The following is a 7917-nucleotide window of genomic DNA, read 5'->3' as shown; positions in this document are numbered from 1 at the left end:
TAGAAAGTAGCAGCAGATGCCTGGTGGCAGGAATCAGGCTCTTGGCATCGAAGTCCCTTGGAAACAACAGGAAGGAGCCTGCAGAGAAGCTGAGTCAGCAAGACAAATGTCACAGGAGTGAGGTAAGGGCTCCCTGGAGGGCGATGTGGCCTTTCCTTCACCTTGGAATGAAAATACTTTAATATCAGTTTGAAAACCTCAAGCTCACCATAGCAATCCTCCTCTTCATGTAGAGTTTTGCCCAAGCTTCTCCCTGACCCACAGGACACATTCATCTTGGGGACTTCAGCATGACTGTTGCCAAGCTTGAAGAATCCCTCCCTATGCTCAGGCTTTTGGATTTTCACATCCCTTAATACCCAGCTCAGGTACTCTCTCCTCCAGGAAGCTTTGTCTGGTCACTCCAGCCCGTACTTATTTCCTCGTGGCTATCTCAGGAAAATGTTTACCTCTGCCATTGACTTTGACTTTTTTTTTTCTGTTGTTTACTGTACTCTTTTCTGAATATAGAATGTGTCACCAAAACTAGATTAATAGGTCTTTCTGGCCATGTCAGAATTCCCTTTTCCTCCACAGGTGCCTTGTTCAATGTGTGCCTCACATTGCTATATTAAATAATCATAATTAAATTATATGTCACATTAAATATTATAAACAAAACAATCCATTGGACTGATAGCATCAAATTCAATCTTCTCAATTATTTATTTGTACTCTTGTTTTAGTTTCACAGCTGCTGAAACAAATACCATACGAGTTGGCTTAATAACAGGCATTTATTGGCTCACAGTTTCAGAGCTAGAAGACTTGCTTCCTTTTAGGGTTAGTATCTTCTGGTTGGCTCACGACCGTGGGGTTCCTTAGCATTTCCATCACATAGCAAAGCACATGGTGGTATTTTCTCCTTTCGCTTCTGGGTTCTATTGACTTCCAGCTTCTGGCTACTCCCAATGGTTTCCCCATCCTTGTTCAACTTCCTTTCCTTATAAAGACTTGAGCCCTATTGAACTAAGGTCTGCCCTCACTCAGTTTGGGCACAGCCTCACGGATAACGTCTTCAAAAGTCCTGTTTACAAACGGGCTCACATCCACAGGACAAGAGGTTGGGACCTAAGCATTCTTTTTGTGGGTGACCTGACTCAATCCCAAACAGAATCTATTTAAAATGATGTATTGATTTTTAACAACCTCTTTTTTCATTTTATTTTACTATCAAAGTAATACATACTGAGGCAGGCACCAGAGGTTGACTCAGCTAAACAGTCCCCTTCTCCCTTGTCTGCCTCTAGTAACAAGATTAGAGAATTCTGGAAGCCTACCTCAGGCTTTCCAAACTCTAAACTCTATTTGCACCATTCAACGAGACCAGGGTACTCTGTTCAGGATTGTCTTCCTATGCTGACGCCCAGAAAGGGCCTCCAGGCTAAAAGCTGGGGCGATCTCAGGGCTCGACTTAATTGTTTCCTTTCTCTCGGGACCACAGTCCTTTCTTATCTGCTGTGCAATGTACAACAGCCAATACCTCAGGGCTCACTTCAGCCGCACACATACTAAGATTGGAACGAAACACGGAAGATTAGCATGGTCCCTGCACAAGGATGACACGTAAATTCGTGAAGCAGTCCATATTTTTACAGCTAAACAAAAATTAACTCAAAATGGATCAAAGACCTAAGTATAAAGGTTAGAACCATAAAGCTCCTAGAAGAAAATGTAGGAAAACATCTTCGAGACCTGGTGGCGGGTGCTACATTCTCAAACCTCACACTGAAAGCCCAAGCAATGAAAAAAAAGGACATGGATAAATGGGACCTTCTCAAACTTAAACACTGTTGTGATTGAAAGGACTTTGTCAAGAAAGTGAAAAGGCAGCCCTCTCAAAGGGAGAAAATATTTGGAAACCACATATACAATAAGAGTTTAATTCCAATTCTGTATAAAGAAATCATGCAACTCAACAATAAAAGAGCAAGCAAACCAATTTAAAAATGGACAAAAGACTTAAGTAGACATTTCTCCAAGGAGGAAATACAAATGGCCAAAAACCACATGAAAAACTGTTCCATATCATTAGCCATTAGGAAAATGTAAATCAAAACAACAATGAGATATCATCTCACACTGCATAGAATCACCATTATTAAAAAAAAAAAACACCTGAAAACAACAAGTGCTGGAGAGGATGTGGAGAAATAGGAACACTCCTTCACTGTTGGTGAGATTATAAAATGGTGCAGCCTCTGTGGAAGACAGTTTGGTAGTTCCTCAGGAAGCTAAATATAGAACTACCATATTACCCAGCAATTCCTCTACTAGGAATATCTCTAGAAGAACTGAAAATTGTGATGCGAACAGACATCTGCACACTGATGTTCATAGCAGCATTATTCACAATTGCAAAAGGATGGAAAGAAACCAAGTGTCCATCGACCAATGAATAGATAAACAAAATGTGGTATATACATAAGATGGAGTACTGTGACACTGTAAGAAGAAATGAAATTGGGACACATATTTTAACATGGATGAATCTTGAAGACATTATGCTAAATGAAATAGGCAGATACAAAAGGACAAATATTGCATGGTCTCACTAATATGAACTAAATACAAAGAACAAATTCATGGAGTTAAAACAGAGTATAGGTTATTAAGAGATAAGAAGAAGGTTGTGAAGGAGTACTGATGCTTAACGAATGTAGGAGTTTTAATTAACTTGACTGTAAATGTGAGGAAATGGATAGAGTTGATGATAACACATTATAGTAAGTAGCAACTGGTTTATAAATGGGATTGTGGCAGAAAAGGGTAGTCTAGGGATGTAAATGTCAATTGAAAGAAAGCTAGAGAATAATCTAGGGACTGAATAACACAGTGAACCTAGAGGTGAAAGAGAATTTTGGTTAATAGTACAAATGCAAGAATGTCCTTCTGTGAACCAGAATAGATATACATCACCATATTGCAGGGTGGTGGGAATGTCAAGAAACATGGGGAAAATACAATTAATTTAACCTATGAACTATAGTTAACAGCAATACTGTAATATTCTTGCACCAATGTCAAAGGTATACTATGCTAATAGGAGGGGATTATGGAAAAAAAAAATCAAATATACACTATGGATAATATCTGTTGATATTATCTCATAATCTGTAACAAATGTTCCACAACAGTATGGTATGTTGGTTAAGGTTTGTTACATGGGAATTCTACACATGTGCATGATTACTTTGTAAATTCACAACTTGTATAATAAAAAAAATGAAAATAAATAAATAAAACCAAACCAATGCCTCATATATTTCCCCAGTTTTCTAGGTGTTTACAGCTGCAAAGTTAGTCTGGTTCCAGTTATTCCAAAATGGACAAATGTAGAAATCTGTGTCTGTTTCATAAACTAAACCACCACAAAGCTCTCCGTGAGTTGCACAACACAGAGCTGGAAACAAGGACCCAGATCACCTATGGTTTTGTTTACAGATTTAAATGTGAGAGCTGTAAGAAGATGATATACAAAGGAGGAACTTCAGAGCTGCTTTGATTATCAACCCCTTTCATCTGGAGATGGGTATAGGAATAGTGTATGTGTATGCTATGTAAGTTAAGTTGTTATCAAATCAAATGTGGTTGTTTAAAATTTAAGCTGTAAAATTTCAGTCCCATGTAACCACAATGAAAATATATGAAAAATATTTACAGAAAGAAAAGAGACGGACAGAAAGTGGTAAAATATAAAATTCAAATAAATACATAAGTAGACATTAACAGAAAAATTGAGGGGCAAAAAAATATTATAAAACTTACAAAGATCAAAAAGCAAAATGGCAGAAGAAAGGCCTGCATTATTAGTAGTTACTTTATATGTAAATGGATTAAAATCTCCAGTCAAAAAGCAGAGATGGGCAGAATGGATTTAAAAAGCATGAACCAATTTATGCTCTCTACAAGAGACTCACCTTAACTTCAAGGACACAAGTAGGTTGGAAGAGAAATTGTGTGTGTGGGAAATATATATATATATATATATATATATATATATATATACACACCATGCAAATAATAGTTAAAAGAGAGCTGGGGTAGATATACCAACATCAGAACAAAAATAGGCATTAAGTCAAAAACTGTTATGAGGCCAAAAAGGTCGTTATATACTAATAAAAGTGTCAATTCAATGAGAAGAGATAACAATTATAAATACATGTGCACATAATAGCAGAGCTCTGAAATATATGCAGCAATTATTGAGAAATTTTAAGAGAGAAATAGTTCTACATTTTAGTAGGAGACTTCAATAAACCATTTTCAAAAACATAAAGAACATCTAGACAGAAGATGAATAAGGAAATAGAAGACGGCAGCAATCATAAAACAGCTAGACTTAACAAATAAAAAGAACACTTCACTCAACAGCAGTAGAATGCACATTTTACTCTAGTGCACATGGATCATTCTCCAAGATAGACCATTTGTTAGGTCACAAAATAAATCACAATAAGTTAAAAATATTGAAATTATATAATGTCCTTTTCTGACAAAAATGGAACAAAACTAGAAGTCAGTAACAGAGAGAGAATTGGAAATTATACTCTTAAATACTAAAAAATGGGTCAGAGAATAAATGACAAAGGAAATTATCTTCAAGGAATGAAAATCAAGACACAAATACCAAAACTTATGGGATGCAGCAAAGACACTGTTTAGGGGGGAATTTATAGCTCTAAATGCTTACATTAGAAAAAAATAAAGATCTCAAATCAGAGGCCTAACCTCACAACTGGAGGATCTAGAAAAGGAAGAGCAAATCGAACCTAAAGCAAGCAGTAGAATAGAAATAACGACAAGAGCAGAGAAAAATGAAATAGAGAATAAAAACAATAGAGAGAATCAGCAAAAACAAAAATTGGTTCTCAGAAAAAATCAATAAAATCAACAAACCTTTAGTTAGACTGTCACAGAAAACAAGAGAGAAACAAAAGGGCGACATTATTAATGACCACACAATAATAGAAAAAGTAGAAAGGGTTATGAAGATACTATGGACAACAGTTTGCCAAGGTGAAATGAACAAATACCTAGAAATGCACAAACTATGGAAGGGACTCATAAAGAAATAGAAGATATCAATAGACCAAAAACAAATACAGAGATTGACTCAAAACCTACTCAAAAAGAAAAGCCCAAGGCCAGAAGGCTTCACAGGTTAATTTTATTGCACATTCCAAGAAATTAACACCAATCCTGCTCAAACGTCAAAAAAAAATTGAAGAGGAGGATACAATTCCTAACTCATTCTATGAGTCCAGCATCACCTTACTACCAATGTCAGATAAAGAAACTACCAGACAAGAAAATTAGAGAGCAATATTCTTTATGAATATTGATGGCAATATCATCAACAAGACAACAGCAATCTGAATACAAAACCACATTAAGAGAATTATACACTATAATCAAGTGGGATTTATCCCAGGTATGCAAGAGTGGTTAACATAAGAAAATCAATTAGTATAATCCACCACATTAATAGAAAGGATGGAAAAAAAACCATTATCCTCTCAATTGATGCAGAAAAAGCATTTGACAAAATCCAGTATCCCCTTTGATAAAATCAGTTAGAAAACTAGGAATAGAAGGAAACTTCCTCAACCTGGTAAAGGACATGTATGAAAACCCCACAGCCAACATCACACCCACTGAATGGACTGGGAGAGAGTGTAAACTACAATGTAAACTATAATCCATGCAGTGTAGCAGTGCTCCAAAATGTATTCATCAAATGCAATGAATGTCCTATACTGATGAAAGAGGTTATTGATGTGGGAAGTGTATGTGGGGGGTTACGGAGTGGGGGTATGTGGGAACCTCTTATAATTTTTAATGTAACATTTTGTGTGATCTATGTATCTTTTTTAAAGATAATAAAAAAATAGCAACACAGGTACATCCTGGACAGAACTCTACTTGTCTTAGTACATAAAAATAACCTGTTCAGAATCTTAACAATAAACTGTCCTTATATGAAAAAAAAGTGAAAGACTAAAAGCTTCCCTTCATAAAATCAATAACAAGTTTGTCAACGGTAATCACTATTATTCAACATTGTACTGGAAGTTCTAGCCAGAGCAATTAAGCAAAAAAAAAAAGAAAGAAAGAAAGAAAGAAAAAGCAAACAAATGGAAAAGAAAGAAGTAAAAAGTCCTTATTTACAGAAGACATAACCCTATATATAGAAAATTCTCAAAAAGCCACAAGAAAGCTATTAGAGCTAATCAATGAATTCAGGAAGCAATGTGGTACAAGGTCAACACACACAAAATCAACAGTTTACTATATACTAAAAATGAACAATCTGAAGGGGAAATCAAGAACAAAATTACAGTTATAATAGCAACTAAAAGAATAAAAGAATAAAAAATCTAGAAATAAATTTAACCAAGGATGTGAATGATTTATAAATGGAAAACTACAAAACATTGCTAACAGAACTTAAAGAAGTCCTCCCCAAAATAGAAGGACAATCCATGCTCATGGACTGGAAAACTAAATACTATTAGGATGTCAATTCTACCCAGAGGGACTGGATTCAATACAATTCAAAATTCTAACAACTTCCTTGGCAGAAACGGAAAACCAATTATCAAATTCATATGGAAGAGCAAGGGGTCCTAAATACCCAAACCATCTTGAAAAAGTAGAGCAAATCTGGACAATTCACCAATTTAAAAGCTTCTTACAAAGTTAAGTAACCAAAACGGTGAGGTACTGGCAGAAGGACAAATAGCCAAATGAAACAGAATTGAGAGTTTAGAAATAAACACTCTTTGCCAAGTGATATTTGACAAGGGAGCCAAGCCCACTCCACAGGGAAAGAAGAGTCTCTTCAACAAACGGTGCTGGGAAAACTGGATATCCATGTACAAAAAAAAGGAAGGTGGACCTTTACCTCACTGTATACAAAAATTACCTCACCATAGATTGAAGACCTAAATACAGGAATGAAAACTGCAAAACCTCTGGTAGAAAACATAGGGAAGCGTCTTCAGGACTTTGTGTTAAACAATGGTTTCTTCGAGTTTACCCCCACAGCACAAGCAACAAAAGGAAAAGTAGATAAAGGTGATTTCATCAAAAATTTTTAAAAATGTTTGAGTATTGAAGACTTCATCATAAAAGTGAATATATGAAAAATAGATAAGGGATTTATTGCCCCTCCCACAAGGAGTGTGCCCTGCAAGGAGAGCCACCTCACACAAAAAAAGTACAGCCCACCCAGGAGTGGCGCTGCACACCCTGAGAGCTGATGCAGCAAGATGATGCAACAAAAAGAGACACAGATTCCTGGTGCTACTGACAAGAATGCAAGCGGACACAGAAGAACACTCAGGGAATGGACACAGAGCAGACAACGGGGGGTGGGGGGGAGGGGAGAGAGATAAATAAAAATAAATCTTTAAAAAAAAATATTGCCAACTAGGAAATCTATATCTGAACAACTATCTTTCAAAAGTATGGGAGAGGTTAAGACATTCAAAAGAAGCAAAAGCTGAGGGAGTTTGTCACCACTAAATTGGCCCTAAAGAAATGTGAAAAGGTGTTAACAATAGAGCATGAGGAAATAAAGATCTCTGTTAAAGTTGATGACATGGGTAAAAATAAATGTCAATATTAGTCTGTTTTTAGTTTGTAACCTCACTTTTTACTTCCTACAGGATCTAAAATACAAATGTATAAAAATTAATGAAAAATCAATGGTTTTGGATTTATAATGTATAAATAAACCATAGGTGACAAGAACTACATAAAGGAGGGTATTGAAGGTTATAGGAACATAATATGTGTATGTTATTGAGTTAAGGTCTATCAAACCAAAAAAGATAGTTTTTATTTTTTAAATTTATTTCTCCTCTCTCC

General features: G+C 35.7%; 1 non-coding gene across 1 annotated transcript; it reads left to right on the top strand.

Annotated features, from left to right (window-relative positions):
• Positions 1 to 1526: 1526 nt before the first annotated feature.
• On the top strand, positions 1527 to 1633 carry LOC111761017 (U6 spliceosomal RNA). The gene has a single exon (XR_002794505.1). It is a non-coding gene; the product is annotated as a U6 spliceosomal RNA (small nuclear RNA).
• The last annotated feature ends 6284 nt before the right edge of the window (positions 1634 to 7917 follow it).

This window comes from Dasypus novemcinctus, chromosome 29 (assembly GCF_030445035.2).
Source record: "Dasypus novemcinctus isolate mDasNov1 chromosome 29, mDasNov1.1.hap2, whole genome shotgun sequence".
Classification (NCBI taxonomy): domain Eukaryota; kingdom Metazoa; phylum Chordata; class Mammalia; order Cingulata; family Dasypodidae; genus Dasypus; species Dasypus novemcinctus.
This window is presented reverse-complemented; position numbering and strand designations above follow the sequence as displayed.